Here is an 18,348-nt window from a genome sequence, read left to right as displayed (position 1 = left end):
CATAGATCCCCCTGTAGATAGTGCCTCACATATAGCCCCCCTGTAGATGCTCCACATATAACCCCTCACACTTTTAACAGAAAGAATCAAAACTTAACATACTCACCTGATACCGTTCCTGCGCCGTCCTCTTGTAATGCAGGCCTGCTCTCTTCTGAGCAGATCTGCTGGGGCTGAACGACGTAAGCGGTGTGATGACGCCATCACGCCGCTAGCGTCATTAAAAGGCGCTGAATAGCAGGGCAAGGCACTCTGCCCTGCCAATCAGCACCTTTCAACGATGCAAGCGGTGCAATGATGTCATTGAAAGGTGCTGAATGGCGGGGCACGTTCCTAAGGCGAGATGCTCATCTCGCCTCATGGACGGTGCGGCTCTGCCCTCAGCCCGGTCCAATCTCCTCCTGCTTTGTGCCTTTGGGTTTGTACGCTTTACAACATCTTAAAAGGGCGTTACCAAGGTTAGGATGGAGGTTGGGTCGCTCTTATCAGAGCAGTATCTCTTATTAGGTAGGACGATAGTAGGGCTAAATAGGATTACTCGCCAAGTGTGTTGCTAATCTTATAATGTTTAAATGTATTTTTAGTAAAGGTTAAATTTATTTTTTGACTGGGGCATTCTACTCCTGTGAATTGCATTTGCTTACCAATCTCACCACTTTGTGATTATGGGTTTCCAAGCCTTCTATATGTTAGTTCTGTGATGTTGTTTGTACTGATGTATTTAGCTCACAGTGTTTTCTAGTCATACATTTGAGAGCAGGACTAGGTAAGAAGGGGTTTTCAGCTGGTAGAAGAGGTGTTCACGTTCACTCACAGCAAACAAGCATCCTGAAATTGGTGAGGAATTGAAAGATACAAGTCCCATAATGTTTTGTTTAATGATTAAGCTTAATGTACACGAGAGACCCCTTTAAGATGTAGGCTACCCAGACTTTATTTTTAATGACCGTTGCATTCCAAAGGAATTCATTCAGTCACTTGTTCATGCAAACTTTCATGATATTTTCATTGGACTGTAGTGTGACAAAATATTAAGAAGAAAGATAGAGTTAGGGTAAAGAGACGTCACACACCGGTTTCATGAAAGTTGTGTGACAAGTCCGTGTGGAAGCCATGGCCTTAATATAAAAACGAATGATTTGGCAGATACTGAGCCACGTCTTCTAAGAATGAGAGAATACAAACCCTCAGGTCCTGGTGTTAATTTTTCATTCAGACAGGGCAGGTAATTTGTTCTGAAGCCATTAGCTGTGTTAGAAAACATATCCCTAGCAGTATGCCATTTTGTGAATACACGTGAAATGTGTTTTTAAAGTGGTATTATGCTTTCAGCAAAAGAAAAGAAAAATGTATTCATTGTATAATGGGAAGTTATGCAAATTTCTAATACAATTTGGGTTTCAATTCCTCTGTTACATTCATAGAGATTTACGTTTTTACTATGCAGTTTTCACTGTAACTGGGCCATTCTTATAAACCCCAGTTACAGGAGAAACGGCCTTATGTTCTGACATTAGTGACAGGCAGAGCTGATGTGGTTCTGCCATGCAGAGGGAACCCAATGATCACGTAATAATTCAGTCCAGTACAGTAGAGGCACTAAGCAAGTCTGAAACATGCCTGATGTGCCACTGCCATCTTCCGTGGCAGAATTCACATGCAACACATAATATATCCCCAGACACGAACCATGGTCAAATGGAGCTGTTTAAGGGGAGGAAGCAGACCCTATTTTTTAATCTCCTAAAACCTTTTACGAGTGAAGCAAGTTCTAGGGAACTTTATCAAAATGAATACAATAGAACTTGGCACCTAACGGTCATTTAATCTGTGAACGGACATCGTTCCAACTGCAGTTTGCGCAATATTTATGGCTCTTTGTTAACCTTACTACCAAGCTCCAGCACTGCAATATTGAAATTCTTTCATCTGACCTCCCGTTCTACTACATGAGCCTAAAATTTACCATGCAGTCACTACTGGAGTGTCCATTGCCAGTCTATGTGGCTCAAACATCTAGTGTTGGGCTTCAGTTGCAGGATCCAATGTTAACCGCACCAAAGTTCTCTGTGTCCTTTTCACTTTTTCCAGCTCCTGCAGTAGAGCATCAAACATCACACTGTGCTCCACCTAGGAGCCAGTTGATACTACTGACTAATGGAATTCGTGACCTTTGGTGACACAGTGAATTAAACCATGAGTGAAGGAGGATCAGGCACCAAACTACTGTACCTATTCTCTTCTTTTTTGCAATATCCGGTTAATAAATGTCAACTTACCAATCTTGATCCAGTGAGTTATTCCACTAGGAGTGTCACACTTTTTTACTTCTTACCAGTGTCTTACAGCCATGTGTGTATAGGAAGCATCTGGAATGGACAGTTGCCCCAGTACAATTGGGCTGTTTTCTCAAAAATGATAGTTGTGCCTCTGTTGCATGACCTGAAGTTAAGCACACTACAATAAAAGAAATCCATACCACTGTTAACGGTATTCACATAGAAGAGCAACTTTTTTGCCTTTGTCAACCCAAGTGTTCATTCATTTAAAAATCACTAAGGCCTTATTCAGACTAACGTATTTTACGTCTGTGTGCTGTCCGTTGAAATAACTGACAGCACACAGACCCATGCAAATCAATGCTTGATTTTTTTCACGCAGCGTGGGTCCGTTGCGTGAAACTCACTGCATGTCTTATTTTAGCCCGTTCTTGTGGATCACATTGCTCATTAAAGTATATGGGTGCATGAAAAACATGGACGACATCTGTGTGCTGTCCGTGTTTTTCACGCACTGGTTGCTAAAGAGATGATGACAAAAAATAAAAAAACAGGAACACTGGTGCCACACTGAAAGAACACTGATAGCACACAGAACCAGGGCCGGTTTTAGACCCTGGGCAAAGTTAAAAGTGGGGCCCCAAATGTTGTATTAGGGTCTGTTCACATCTGCGTCGGGGTTCCAGTGATGGCTTCGGTCAAACCTTTCCATCAGGGGAACCCATGAACGCAAACCAAACTGAAACCATAGCTTTCCAATTTCATTACCACTGATTTGAATGGTATTGTTTCCATTGCAAATAGTTTTACGTTTGTCTCCGTTCCATAAGGTTTCCGTTCTTTTGGCGGGAACAATAGCGCAGTCGACTGCGCTATTGATTCCATTAAAAAAAACGTAAACCATGCAGAACGGACACAAATGTTGATGGGTTCCTCCGACGGAACCCATCAACGAAAATCAAACGCTGATGTGAACACACCCTTACTGTATCAATAATGCAGTCAATTCATAAGGCGGTGTGCAGAGGACTGCATCACTGATTTCTAGCGCATCCAGGAGTGTTGCAAGCCCCAAATCATATGTCCCCCTTTTGCTCAATTTTTTTTATTTATATACATATAGTTATTACATCATACCACTATACCAGATTAAATATTACCTGCACACTGTTACTGAACACAACTCACTATTATAAGACCAATATTACCAGTGTAGCGCCCATGGCCGCGGGCCGTCGGGTTCACTCACCTCCCGACGCCCGCAGCCATGGATCTGTGAGCGCTGGCCTCCGTCTCCCTCCTAGGAGATGCCAGCGCTCACTTCCGCTCCGGCCGGGTCCCGTAGGGTGCGCGCGCACGCTCGCGCCCGCTCTTAAAGGGCCAGCGCGCGCACATGAAAACAATAATCATTAACCCACGTGATTCCCTGCCCTATAAGAATGCCCCAGCCCTTCTGATCCTTGCCTGAGCGTTGTTAGTCTTTCCCTGTCTGTCTCGCAAATGGTCCCTTAGTGTCTCCCGTTCCAGCTGTTAACCGTGCCCTGTTACCGGTCCTGTATTCCGCATTGTTCCTGTGCCTACCCGTGTTCAAGTGCCATCTGCCACGTCAAGTGCCATCTGCTCATCGGTTACTGCCCGCCACGTCTGGCGCCACTTTCCGCACCTGCCTCCCTCCGTGCTGAAGCCACAGTCACCGTCCGGACTATTTCAGGTACCTAAGCATTACTGTCTGCTATCTTACTTTCACATAGACTGTGACCTGGTCAGCTGCCTCCCCGCTACGGCGGAGCGGCCTAGTGGGTCCACAAACCCAGTGTCCGTGACAGTATGCTCAGGCCATGGAACCCGCTGGCCAGCCCAAGACCCCAGTACAGAAGATTCAGACAGAGATGCATGACCTACGCACTCGTCAGGATCAACTCCTTGAGGCGGTGAATTCTATTCTGGTCCGCCTGGATCTACTCGCTGTTCCATCTCCGGTTCTTCCTCCAGAAGCTGTTGCCGTGCCACTGCATGTTGCTCCCCCTGTTTGTTCCGGATCCTCAGTTCCTCTGCCTCTTCCTCCTCGCTATGACGGTGACCCCAGAGCATGCAGAGGATTTCTCAATCAATGCACGGTGCATTTTAGGCTACGGCCTCATCTCTTCCCCTCCGAGGAGGCTAAAGTAGCGTTCATCATCTCCCTCCTTGCTGGCAAGGCCCTCGCATGGGCAAACCCAATCTTGGAGCAACAAGGACCTGTATCCGCGGACCTAGCTTTGTTCCTGCAGTCCTTTCGTGCCGTGTTCGAGGAGCCGGGTCGAACATCCTCTGCCGCAGCCACTCTGTTGACAAGCAAGAAGGCTCCACAGTAGGGGAGTATGCGATCTCCTTCCGTACCCTAGCAGCCAAGCTGGCATGGAACAATGAGGCACTGGTGGCGACCTTCTGGCAGGGACTGTCCTCTCACATCAAGGACGAACTGGCAGCCCGCGACCTTCCTTCTACCTTGGATGCCCTCATCCTGTTAGCCACCCGGGTTGATATGAGAATCCGGGAGCGCTCTCAAAGGGGTTCGTCAGGAGAGCCGGGCCCACAGACCAGCACCCCCTGCCCAGAGACCACAATTGTCCACTCCTAGTGCGCTACCTGAGGAACCCATGCAGGTAGACAGAGTCCGGTTATCTGAACAGGAGAAGCAGCGCAGACGCTCCTCTGGACTTTGCATGTATTGTGGCCTCAAGGGTCATTTTGTGCGTCAATGCCAACAGAAACCGGGAAACTCCAGTACCTAGGGTTAACGTTAAAACCTCTTCCAAATTATCGATACCTGTGGCCATCGTCACCGGACAGGCATCACATCCTTCCTCCGCCTATCTTGACTCTGGAGCGGCTGCTTATTTTATCCACCAAGATCTAGTGGATCGGTTTCAACTACCCACAGTCCGTCTGGAGAGACCACTGGCAGTTGCCTCTGTGAATGGTCTACCGCTGCCTGATCCAATCATGCTCATCACTGAGCCGGTGACATTACGGGTCGGAGCTCTTCACTCAAAACAGATCTCCTTCCTGGTACTACCCAAGGCTATCAATCCTATCCTGCTGGGTCTGCCATGGCTCCGTCTACACGCCCCGACACTCGACTGGAGTTCTGGAGAAGTTCTTCAATGGGGTTCCAGATGCCATAGCCATTGCCTGTCACAAGTCCGTCCTGTTGTGCCCCCTCTGCCTCAGTCACTCTCCGATCTACCTTCTCAGTATGCCAGTTTTGCGGATGTCTTCTGCAAACGAGAGGCTGAGACGTTGCCTCAACATCGGAGTTATGACTGTCCCACTGAACTGGTTCCCAATGCTTCTCTTCCCCGTGGACAAGTATATCCTCTCTCCTTGCCAGAGACGTTATCAATGTCAGCCTATATCAAGGAGAACTTGGAGAGGGGTTTTATTCGAAAATCTTCCTCCCCGGCCGGGGCAGGATTCTTCTTCGTTAAAAAGAAAGATGGATCTCTCCGACCCTGCATTGACTACCGTGGTCTCAATCAGATCACAGTCAAGAACAAATACCCGTTGCCACTCATTTCCGAGCTTTTGATCGCATACGAGGAGCCAACATTTTTTCCAAGCTAGATCTGCGGGGGGCCTATAATCGAATCCGGATTCGCCGGGGTGACGAATGGAAGACGGCATTTAACACCCGCGATGGGCACTACGAATACCGAGTGATGCCCTTCGGACTGTGTAACGCTCCCGCAGTATTTCAGGAGTTCGCTAATGACATCTTCCGAGATCTCCTCTATACGTGTGTTTTAGTTTATCTCGATGATATTCTAAACTTCTCCCCAGATCTGATGACCCATCGGAGGCACGTTCGTCAAGTTCTTCTGCGACTAAGAGAGAATCGCTTGTATGCCAAGTTAGAGAAATGCACATTTGAAAAGAGGTCTCTGCCCTTCCTGGGCTATGTCATCTCGGATCAAGGCCTTAAGATGGACCCTGAGAAGTTAAAGTCTGTCCTGGAATGGCCACGTCCTCAAGGCCTAAGGGCCATACAGCGGTTCCTGGGTTTCGCCAATTTCTACCGGCAGTTTATTCCGAACTTTTCTTCTCTGACGGCCCCCATCTCTACCCTTACCAAGAATGGTGTGAACGACAAGGTGTGGACTCCGGAGGCAGAGTCCGCATTCATTAGCCTCAAGAAAGCCTTCACTTCAGCTTCGATCCTCCATCACCCTGACATATCTCGGTAGTTCTCACTGGAAGTGGACACTTCCTCTGTTGGTGCAGGCGCACTTCTGTTCCAGAGGAGCTCCAAAGGAAAGGCAGTAGTGTGTGGCTACTACTCAAGACTGTTTTCCTCTGCTGAGCGCAATTATTCCATTGGAGATCGGGAGCTACTGGCTATCAAATTGGCCCTGGAGGAGTGGAGACATCTTCTGGAGGGCGCTGCTCACCCCATCCTGATCTTCACCGACCACAAGAATCTCACTTACCTTCAGTCCGCTCAAAGACTGAATCCTCGTCAAGCCAGGTGGTCACTGTTCTTCACCCGTTTCCAATTTCTGCTCCACTACCGTCCCGCGGACAAGAACGTGAGGGCCGATGCCCTGTCCAGATCATTCGAAACGGAAGACACGGTGGAGTCCCTTCAGACGATCATAGACCCATCCTGCGTTGTCACCGCCAATCCTCTGCAGCTTAGAAATATCCCTCCAGGGAGAACTTTTGTTCGGTTGGCTGACAGAAAAAGAATTCTCCGCTGGGGACACAGTTCTAAACTGGCTGGGCACGCTGGTGTCCGTAAAACCCAAGACCTGGTCGCTCGTCACTTCTGGTGGCCCACGCTACCTAAAGATGTTCTGGACTTTGTCTCTGCTTGCACGGTGTGTGCCTCTAACAAGGTGGCTCACAGCAAGCCTGCCGGCCTGCTTCAACCCATGCCTGTACCCAGTGCCCCCTGGCAGCACATCTCTATGGACGTCGTCACGGACCTTCCTCTCTCAGCAGGATGCAACACCATCTGGGTGGTGGTGGACTGGTTCTCTAAGATGGCACATTTTATCCCGCTAACCGGCCTACCCTCTGCTCCTCGACTGGCAAGCTTCTTCATTCAGCACATCTTCCGCTTGCATGGCTTGCCTCTTCACATTGTGTCCGACCGGGGGGTTCAGTTTACCTCCAAGTTCTGGAGAGCCCTCTGTAAACTCCTGGATGTGAGTTTGGACTTTTCCTCTGCCTATCACCCCCAGTCCAATGGGCAAGTTGAGAGGATCAACCAGATCATGGAGAATTACCTCCGCCACTTCATCTCTTCACAGCACGATAACTGGGTACAGCTTCTACCATGGGCGGAGTTTTCATATAATAACCACACAAGTGAGTCCACCACCTCCACTCCGTTTCACATCGTGTACAGTCAACATCCCAGAGTTCCTCTTCCAGTGTCGACTTCATCTCAGGTACCCGCTGCTGACTCTGCATATGGGGACTTCCTGCAAATCTGGCAACAGACCCGGTCCTCTATTTTGCAGGCGGTAGATCGCATGAAGCGTAAGGCAGATACCAAAAGAAGAGAGCCACCTCAGTATCTTCCTGGGACTAAAGTCTGGCTGTCCTCTCGAAACATTCGCTTGAGGGTGCCTTCATACAAGTTTGCTCCCAGGTTCCTTGGTCCCTTCGAGATCCTGCAACAAATTAACCCTGTTTCCTATAAGCTGCGGCTGCCCCCTACCCTCAGAATCCCTAACTCCTTCCATGTGTCCCTCCTTAAACCAGTGGTCCTGAACCGCTACAGCAAGACCTCTAGTTCCACAGTTGCTTCCAGCGGTCCTTCTGATGTATTCGAGGTAAAGGAGATCCTGGACTTCAAGAGGGTAGGAGGAAGGACTTTCTATCTGGTGGACTGGAGAGGGTTTGGTCCTGAGGAGAGGTCCTGGGAGCCAGAAGAGAACCTCAGTGCTCCTGCTCTTATTAAAAAGTTCCTCTCTCACTCTGGCCCCAAGAAGAGGGGGTGTAAGAGGGAGGATACTGTAGCGCCCATGGCCGCGGGCCGTCGGGTTCACTCACCTCCCGACGCCCGCAGCCATGGATCTGTGAGCGCTGGCCTCCGTCTCCCTCCTAGGAGATGCCAGCGCTCATTTCCGCTCCGTCCGGCCGGGTCCCGTAGGGTGCGCGCGCACGCTCGCGCCCGCTCTTAAAGGGCCAGCGCGCGCACATGAAAACAATGATCATTAACCCACGTGATTCCCTGCCCTATAAGAATGCCCCAGCCCTTCTGATCCTTGCCTGAGCGTTGTTAGTCTTTCCCTGTCTGTCTCGAAAATGGTCCCTTAGTGTCTCCCGTTCCAGCTGTTACCCGTGCCCTGTTACCGTTCCTGTATTCCGCATTGTTCCTGTGCCTACCCGTGTTCAAGTGTCATCTGCCACGTCAAGTGCCATCTGCCACGTCAAGTGTCATCTGCCACGTCAAGTTCTATCTGCTCATCGGATACTGCCCGCCACGTCTGGCGCCACTTTCCGCACCTGCCTCCATCCGTGCTGAAGCCACAGTCACCGTCCGGACTATTTCAGGTACCTAAGCATTACTGTCTGCTATCTTCCTTTCACATAGACTGTGACCTGGTCAGCTGCCTCCCCGCTACGGCAGAGCGGCCTAGTGGGTCCACAAACCCAGTGTCCGTGACAACCAGTAATAATACAACATAAGGTCTAAATAATACCGCCACTCCATAACCACGTAGTGACTGAATAATACCCCCATCATGTTACTGAATAATACCGTCACGCCATAACCACATAGTGACTGAATAATACCCCCATACTGTTAGTGAATAATACCACCCCGCCATAACAACATGGTGACTGAATAATACTCCCATAATGTTACTGACTAATACCGCCACACCATAACCACATAGTGACTGAATAATACTCCATACTGTTACTGAATAATACCCCCATACTGTTACTGAATAATACCGCCACATCATAAACACATAGTGACTGAATAATACCCCTATACTGCATAATACCACCACAGCATAACCACAGTGACTGAATAATACCCCCATACTGTTACTGAATAATACCACCACACCATAATCATAGTGATTGAATAATACCCCCAATATTTCTTTACTACGTAATTGGGTTGTGACCCTATTCGTGCACCTATCGGATCTTGTGCGCTCTGAACCACTAAATACCCCCATACTGTTAGGGTATGTTCACATGCAGAGTCAAAAACTTCTCAAAATACGGAGCTGTTTTCAAGAGAAAACAGCTCTTGATTTTCAGAAGTTTTTTCTGCCTCTCGCGATTTTCGCTGTGTTTTTCACTTCTGTCTTTAGAGATTTTTTCAATAGAGTCTATGGAAAATTGCTCCAAAAACGTACCAAGAAGTGTCCTGCACTTCTTTTTCACGGCCGTTTTTTTACGCGTAAAAAAACTCTGCGAAAATCGCTCCGTCGGAACAGAACGCCGTTTTCCCATTGAAATCAATAGGCAGATGTTTGGAGGCGTTCTGCTTCCGATTTTTAGGCTGTTTTTCAGGTGTTTACGGCCCGAAAAACTTCCGAAAATAGGCCGTGTGAACATACCCTTACTGAATAATACCTCTACACTTGACCACATAGTGACTATATAATACCCCCATACGGTTACTGAATAAAAAACACTGTACAAAGACCAATATTACCATGTAGTGACCATATAATGGTAGATGCCATTTATACAGGAGCTCTGCAGACGATATAAGTGATTACAGCACATTTATATCTAGTGACTCAGATGATGTTTTCTCTGATTAAAGTCATTCACTTTTCCTTTTTTTTCTCCATCCGGCCCAGACCACTGTGACGACTTATTCCAGCCATGACTCATCTCTGCAAAATTTGACACAGCACCCACCACACCTATACCCCATCCCCTAAACCAGGGGTCTCAAAATCGGCCGGGTACGTGGGCCACATATAGAAAAAATGTAAAGTTGACGGGCCGCATTACTTTAAAATTTGATACAATACAAAATTATTGTTAATCAATCAGTTATTTGAACTACTATAATAATACTACATTACTATAACCATACTAAATTACTATAATAATACTACATTACTATAATAATACCTCTAGGTTTAACCCCTTCAGGACTGAGCCACTTTTGGACCAAATGACAGAGCCTCATTTTTTAAATCTGACGTGTGTTACTTTATGTGGTAATAACTCGGGAATGCTTTTACCTATCCAAGCGATTCTGAGATTGTTTTCTCGTGACATATTGTACTTTAAGTTAGTGAAAAAATTTGGTCGATATATTCAGTATTTTTGTGTGAAAAACACCAAAATTTAGAGAAAATTTGCAAAAAATTTGCATTTTCAAAATTCTAATGTATCTGCTTGTAAGACAGATAGTAATACCACACAAAATAGTTACTAGCTAACATTTCCCATATGTCTACTTTATGTTGGCATCATTTTTTGAACATCCTTTTATTTTTCTAGGACATTACAAGGCTTATAAGTTAGCAGCAATTTCTCACATTTCCAAGAAAATTTCAAAAGCCCATTTTTTTAGGGAACAGTTCAGTTGTTAAGTGGCTTTGAGGGCCTTATATATTAGAAACCCCCACAAATCACATCACTTTAAAAACTTCACCCCTCAAAGTATTCAAAACAGCATTCAGAAAGTTTTTTTTAACCCTTTAGGCGTTTCACAGGAATTAAAGCAATGTAGCGGGGAAATCTACAAATTTCATTTTTTGGGCAGAAATTCCATTTTAATCCATTTTTCCTGTAATACTGAAGGTTTTTACCGGAGAAGCACAACTGAATATTTATTGCCCTGATTCTGCAGTTTTTAGAAATATCCCACATGTGGCCCTAGTGCGCTTCTGGACTGAAATACCGGCCTCAGAAGCAAAGGAGCATCTAGAGCATTTTAGGGCCTTCCTTTTCTTAGATTATATTTCAGGCACCATGTCAGGTTAGAAGAGGTCTTGTGGTGCCGAAACAAAGGAAACACCCCAAAAAATACCCCATTTTGGAAACTAAACTCCTTGAGGAATTCATCTAGGGGTGTAGTGAGCATTTTGACCTCACAGGTGTTTCATAGATTTCATTAGAATTGGGCAGTGAAAATGAAAAATGACATTATTTTCCAATACCATGTAGCTTTACCTCAAAATTTTGATTTTTTTCAACAAATAAATGATGAAAAGCACCCCAACATTTGTAAAGCAACTTCTCCAGAGTACAGAAATACCCAACATGTGGTCATGAATGGCTGTTTGGGGAAGCAGCAGGACTCAGAAGGGAAGGCACGCCATTTACCTTTTGAAGTACAGATTTTGCTGGTTTGATTTCTCGGCACCATGTCGCATTTGTAAAGCTCCTAAGGTACCAGTACAGTGGAAACCTCCCAAAAGTGACTCCATTTGGGAAACTACACCCCTAGAGGAATTAATCTAGGGGTGTAGTGAGCATTTTGACCCCCCAGGTGTTTCATAGATTTCATTAGAATTGGGCAGTAAACATGAAAAAATTCATATTTTTCCATTAAGACGTAGCTTTAGGTAAAAATGTTTCATTTTCTCATCAAATAAAGGAGAAAAATCACCGTAACATTTGTAAAGCAACTTCTCCAGAGTACGGAAATACCCCATATGTGGTAATAAAGTACTGTATGGATACACATCCGGGCTCAGAAGGGAAGGAGCGCCATTTGGCTTTTGGAGAGCAGATTTTGCTGGATTGGTTTTTCTGCGTCATGTCGCTTTTGCAAAGCCCCTTAGGTACCAGTACAGTGGAAACTCCCCAAAAGTGACTCCATTTGGCAAACTACACCCATTGAGGAATTCATCTAGGGGTGTAGTGAGCATTTTGACCCCACAGGTGTGTCATATATTTTATTAGAAATGGGCAATGAAAATGAAAAATTACATTATTTTCCAATAAGACGCAGCATTAGTTAAAAAATTTTCATTTTCTCAACAAATAAAGGAGAAAAAGCACCGTAACATTTGTAAAGCAACTTCTTCAAAGTAGGGAAATACCCCACACGTGGTCATAAACTGCTATTTGGACACACAGCAAGGCTCTAAAGGGAAGGAGCGCCATTTAGTATTTGGAGTGGAGATTTTATAAGATTCGTTTTTTGACACCAGGTTACATTGAGCTATAGTACCAGTACAGTGGTACCCCCAAAAAAATTACCCCATTTTGGAAACTAGATCCCTCAAAGAATTGATCTAGGGGTGTAGTGAGCATTTTGACCGCACAAGTGTTTTGCAAAAATGAGTAAACAATAGATGTTGCAGATTGAAAATTGCTGTTTTCCACAAATATGCCATTTCAGTGCCCAATGTGTTGTGCCCAGCTTGTACCACCGTAATGTGGGGGCATATGTAATCTGTGCGGAGTACATCAGGGTATATGTAAACTGGGCGGAGTACATCAAGGTATATGTAAGCTGGGCGGAGTGCAACAGGTCATAATAGGATGATGTAATAAATGGGGTGAATGAATAATCCATGGATTGGTGCGGTACGCTTTGAACCAATCCTTTATACACAGGCCGAGTTTATTGGGTATTATACAAAATATCTGCACTCCAGCGTTGCCTTATATTTGACTTCTTCACTATAAGCCGCACAAGGCCCTAAAGTTTCCTCATCTCTGCTGCGTCTACGGGGTCCACCTGTGGGGTCCAGCAAATGACGATGTGGGGTATTTAGTGAAATTCTACTGGACCTAAAAATTAGTCTGGGCCGTCATTTAGAATCATTTTGCACCATTGCGTTTTGAGAGTCATAACGTGTTATTTTTCCGTTAGGGCGTGTGTGAGGGCGCCTTTTTTGTGGAATGAGCTGTAATTTTTATTGGTTCCATTTTGGGGTACATGCGATTTTTTTTTTTATCACTATTTATTACATTTTTTGGGAGATGAGGAAACCAAAAAACAGCCATTCCAGCACGTTTCTTTTTTGTTTTTTTTGACAGTGTTCACCGTGCAGTATAAACAACATGTTAACTTCATTCTGCGGGGTGATACGATTACAGCGACACCAAATTTATATCGTTTTTTTACGTTTCACTACGTTCCCACAATAATAATACTCTTTTCTAAAAAAATCATGTTTTAGTGTCGCCATATTCTGAGAGCCGTAACTTTTTGATTTTTTCGTTGATATCGCTGCCGGAGGGCTTGTTTTATGCGTGGCGAACTGTAGTTTCTATTGGTACCATTTTGCATTACTTGCAACTTTTTGATCACTTTTTATTACAATTTTTTTGAGACAAGATGACCAAAAAATAACATGCGGTCATTGTTTTTTATTAAAATTTTTTACCGTGTTCACCGTGCGGTAAAAATAATGTGATATTTTTATAGATCAGGCCGTTCCGAACGTGGCGATACCTATTATGTATAGTTTTTTTTCATATTTTCATGTTTTTTTAATAATAAAGGAGTTGATCAGGGAAACAGGACAAGTGTTGTTTTTATTATTTATTTATTATTTATTAACTTTTATTTATTTATTTTTCTTTCACTTTTTTTTTTACATTTTTTACTTTTTCTTTTACACTGACCTGGGGACTTGAAGATCTGGTCTTCTGATCCCTGCTACGATGCACTGCACTACTTATGTAGTGCAGTGCATCGTAACTGTCATTTTTCATTTGACAGTTAGCGTATTAGGTCCTGCCTCGGGCAGGACCTAATAGGCTACCGTCCCTGTGCAAACAGGAAGCCTAGTAACGGCTTCCTGGTTGCCATAGCAACAATCGCCACCCGCGATCCACCGCGGGGGGGCCCGGGGGTTACAGAGGGAGCTCCCTCCCTCTGTAAACCACTTCAATGCGGCGGACGTCATTGACAGCCGCATTGAAGGGGTTAAATGGCTGCGATCGGCGGTAACAGCCATCGCAGCCATTGCAGCGGCATGTCAGCTGTGTATAACAGCTGACAGCCGCTGAAGATAAAGCGCGCACAGCTCCTGTGCTCGCTTTATCTTCCGGGCGTAACTGTACGCCCGTCTGTGGGAAATCACTTTGATTTCAGACGTACAGTTACGCCCAATCGCGGGAAAGGGTTAAACTGAACAGAGATTTGCAAGTTTTCTCCAGGTGCTTATTTTAACAATCCAGTTTTCCAGTGTCGCTAAATGCAGTTCGGCAGTTAAGTTGGCAGCATTTCACAGACACAAGAATGTCAAGATTGGGCAGCCCCTTTTTAGATAGTGCCACAGAGCCCTCTGTAGATAATGCCACAGTGCCTTCTGTAGATACTGCCACCGACCCACCCATAGATAATGCCACGGTGCCCTCTGCAGATACTGCCACACATCCACCCATAGATAATGCCACAGTGCCCTCTGTAGATACTACCACACCCACCCGTAGATAATGCCACAGTGCCCTCTGTAGATGATCCCACAGTTCCCTCTGTAGCTGATGCCACAATTCCCTCTAGAGAATGCCACACCCCCCTAGATAATGCCACAGTGCCCTCTGTAGATATTGTCACACCCACCCGTAGATAATGCCACAGTGCCCTCTGTGGACGCCACCCCACCTACATACTGCCACAGTGCCCTCTGTAGATAATGCCACACACACCCAGTAGATAGCTCCATTGGGTCTCCCTCTAGGAGTGGAATCCTCAGCCTGAGCGTTGCCGACGCTTTGGCTGGGGATTCCTCTGCTGGAGGAGCCCCTGACGTCACTGTCCATAGACTGTGATGTCAGGGAATCCTCCTGGACCGGAATGTGATGTCAGGGGCAACCCTAGAGCCGGAGTCCCAGAGCGCTAGTATAGGCTCTGCTGAGAAACCCCTGACATCAGTCTCCATATATGCAGGGGTGGGATCTGGCCGGTTCACCCCGGTTCCCCCGAACCGGTTGTTAAAATTACAGCCAGTTCGCAAAACCGGGGTGAAGTGGGAAACCGGAACCGGTCCCCTGCACTCAATTGTATTAGTGTCCTAAGGACGCGGATACAATTGAGCTCACTAGCGCTGCCCTGGCGATGCACATGATGCTGCACCATTCGGCGCCTTAGTGATGATGCAATCGGCGCGATGGCCTCATCGTTCCGCTGGAGGAGGACTGCGTCGCTGGTGGATGGCGTGGCAACGGGACAGGTAATCATATAATGTTTTTTTCCTTTTACTGTGGGCAGTGTTGGGGACCTTAACTATAGGGGACAATAACTACAGTGGAGGACTATATAGGGGACAATAACTACAGTGGAGGACTATATAGGGGACAATAACTACAGGGGAGGTTTATATAGGGGGCACTAACTACAGGGGAGGACAATATAGGGGGCACTAACTACGGGGAAGGATTATATTAAGGGCACAAACTACAGGGGAGGACTCTAGGGGACAACTACAGGGGAGGACTCTATAGGGGGCACTAACTACAGGGGAGGACTCTATAGGGGACAATAACTATAGGGGAGGACTATATAGGGGGCCTATCTACAGGGGAGGACTATATAGGGGCACTAACTACAGGGGAAGACTATATAGGGGCACTAACTACAGGGGAAGACTATATAGGGGCACTAACTACAGGGGAGGATTATATAGGGGGCACTAACTACAGGGGAGGACTATGTAGGGGTCACTAACTATAGGGAACAATAATAATAACGCCACAGGGGGCCCTATCTACAAAGGGCACGATCTACAGGGGGCTCTATGGGGAACACTCTCTACAGAGGACACTATGGGGAGCACTATCTACAGGGGGCTCTATGAGAGCCACTTTATTTTTATTTTTTTTACACTGGGAAACTATCGTGCAGACCAGCATTCATATAACGCTCATTGCTGATATTTGCCCTGTGTAAACAGGGCAGCGATCAGCAGATGAACGAGCGAACTCTCAATCATCTGCTGGTCGTATCATTTTAACAAAGTGAAATATTATCATTGTCGGCAGCACATCACCCTGTGTAAACATGCCAACATGATAATAATGTATGGAGACGAGCGATCGGAGTATGACAGGAGCTATGTGCTAAATAGAGTACTGAGCTTGGTTTTGGTGCTGTATTTATGTACTGAGCTTGGTTCTGGTGTTGTATATATGTACTGAGCATGGTTCTGGTGATGTATATATGTACTGAGCATGGTTCTGGTGATGTATATATGTACTGAGCTTTGTTCTGGTGATGTATATATGTACTGAGCTTGGTTCTGGTGATGTATATATGTACTGAGCTTGGTTCTGTAGCTGTATATATGTACTGAGCTTGGTTCTGGAGCTGTATATATGTACTGAGCTTGGTTCTAGAGCTGTATATATGTACTGAGCTTGGTTCTGGAGCTGTATATATGTACTGAGCTTGCTCCTGGCACCGTATCTGTGCATTAGCTGGGAGAGTTGTCGCAGCTTACTGAGCACGCCGCACTGTACTTGTGAAGGATTTTCGTGACACAGCTTCTGTGTCGACGCCCGTGGTTAATCAGCCTGCATCTGTTCCTAGGTCTGCTAGAGTGACTCGATCTGCTACTACTCAGGCTGGTAGGCTGAGGAGTGGGAGAGCCTATCGCAGCTTGGCCAGACGGTTCTAGCTCCCGCCCTTGGTCTACTTATACCTTCATTTGCTGCTTGTCCTTTGCCTGTGACTCTCCTGTTTCCTGGCTCTGCTGTTACCATTGACCTCTGCTTCATATTGACCCTGGCTTGACTGACTATTCTCCTGCTCTGCATTTTTTACCACTTACACTCCTGGTTTGACTCGGCTCGTCCACTACTCTCTGTAGCTCACGGTGTCGCCGTGGGCAACTGCCCCACATCCCTTGCTTTTGTGTACCTTTGTCTTGTTTGTCTTTCGTGCACATATTGAGCGTAGGGACCGTCACCCAGTTGTACGCAGTCGGCTAGGACGGGCTGTGCAAGTAGGCAGGGACTGAGTGGCGGGTAGATTAGGGCTCACCTGTCTGTCTCCCTATCCTGACATTACATAATCACAGGCCACATACACCTTTTCTACCCTGGTCCCTGACACACTATGGACCCCCTTGAGGCCCTGGCTCAGCAAATGCAGGGTCTTTCCCTACAGGTCCACGACCTGGCTCAGAGGTGCAACCAGCGTGATGCTACCCAGGTAGTGCCCTCCACCCCACCTCTTGAACCCCACCTCAAGTTGCCTGACCGGTTCTCAGGGGACCGGAAGACTTTTTACTCCTTTTGGGAAAGTTGTAGGCTCTATTTCCTTTTAAGGCCCCACTCCTCAGGTTCTAAGGGCCAGCTAGTGGGTATAATTATGTCCCGGCTCCAGGACGGCCCCCAGGAATGGGCCTTCTCGTTGGCCCCTGACGCCCCTGAACTCTCTTCTGTTTAACTTTTTTTTTCGGCTCTCGGACTCATCTATGACGAGACTGACAAGACTGCCTTTGCCGAGAGTCAGCTGGTGACCTTACGTCAGGGTAAGAGACCCGTTGAGGAGTACTGTTCTGACTTTAGGAAGTGGTGTGTAGCTTCTCGGTGGAATGACCCTGCCTTGAGGTGCCAGTTTACATTGGGTCTGTCGAACACTCTGAAAGACCTGTTAGTTAGTTATCCCTCTTCTGACTCTCTAGATCAGATTATGGCTTTAGCTGTACGTCTTGACCGACGTCTCAGGGAACGACGACTTGAAAGTTTTTGTGCATTCTCCTCTGGCTCCCCTATGATGGCCTCCGAGGTTCCGTTGCTTCGTTGTTCCACGGAAAACTCGGATGAACCAATGCAACTCGAGCCCTCCGTGTCTCCCCAACAACGTAGAGAGTTCCGCAGGAAGAATGGTCTCTGCTTCTACTGTGGGGATGGCAAGCATCAAGTGAACGACTGTCCTAGACGTAAGAATAAGCAGCCGGAAAACTTCCGTGCCTAAGTGACCATCAGGGAGGTCGCTTGGGCGCACAGGTATTTCCTGTATACATGAAACCTAATAAGATCTTGCTTCCCTTTCAGGTCTCTTTTTACGGTAGGTCTGCCACCGGCAGTGCCTACGTGGATTCAGGGTCTTCTGCTAATATTATGTCTGTGGAATTTGCTATGTCTCTAGCCATGCCATTGATTGATTTGCGTAAACCTG

Source organism: Rhinoderma darwinii, chromosome 3 (assembly GCF_050947455.1).
Source record: "Rhinoderma darwinii isolate aRhiDar2 chromosome 3, aRhiDar2.hap1, whole genome shotgun sequence".
Classification (NCBI taxonomy): Eukaryota; Metazoa; Chordata; class Amphibia; order Anura; family Rhinodermatidae; genus Rhinoderma; species Rhinoderma darwinii.
This window is presented reverse-complemented; position numbering follows the sequence as displayed.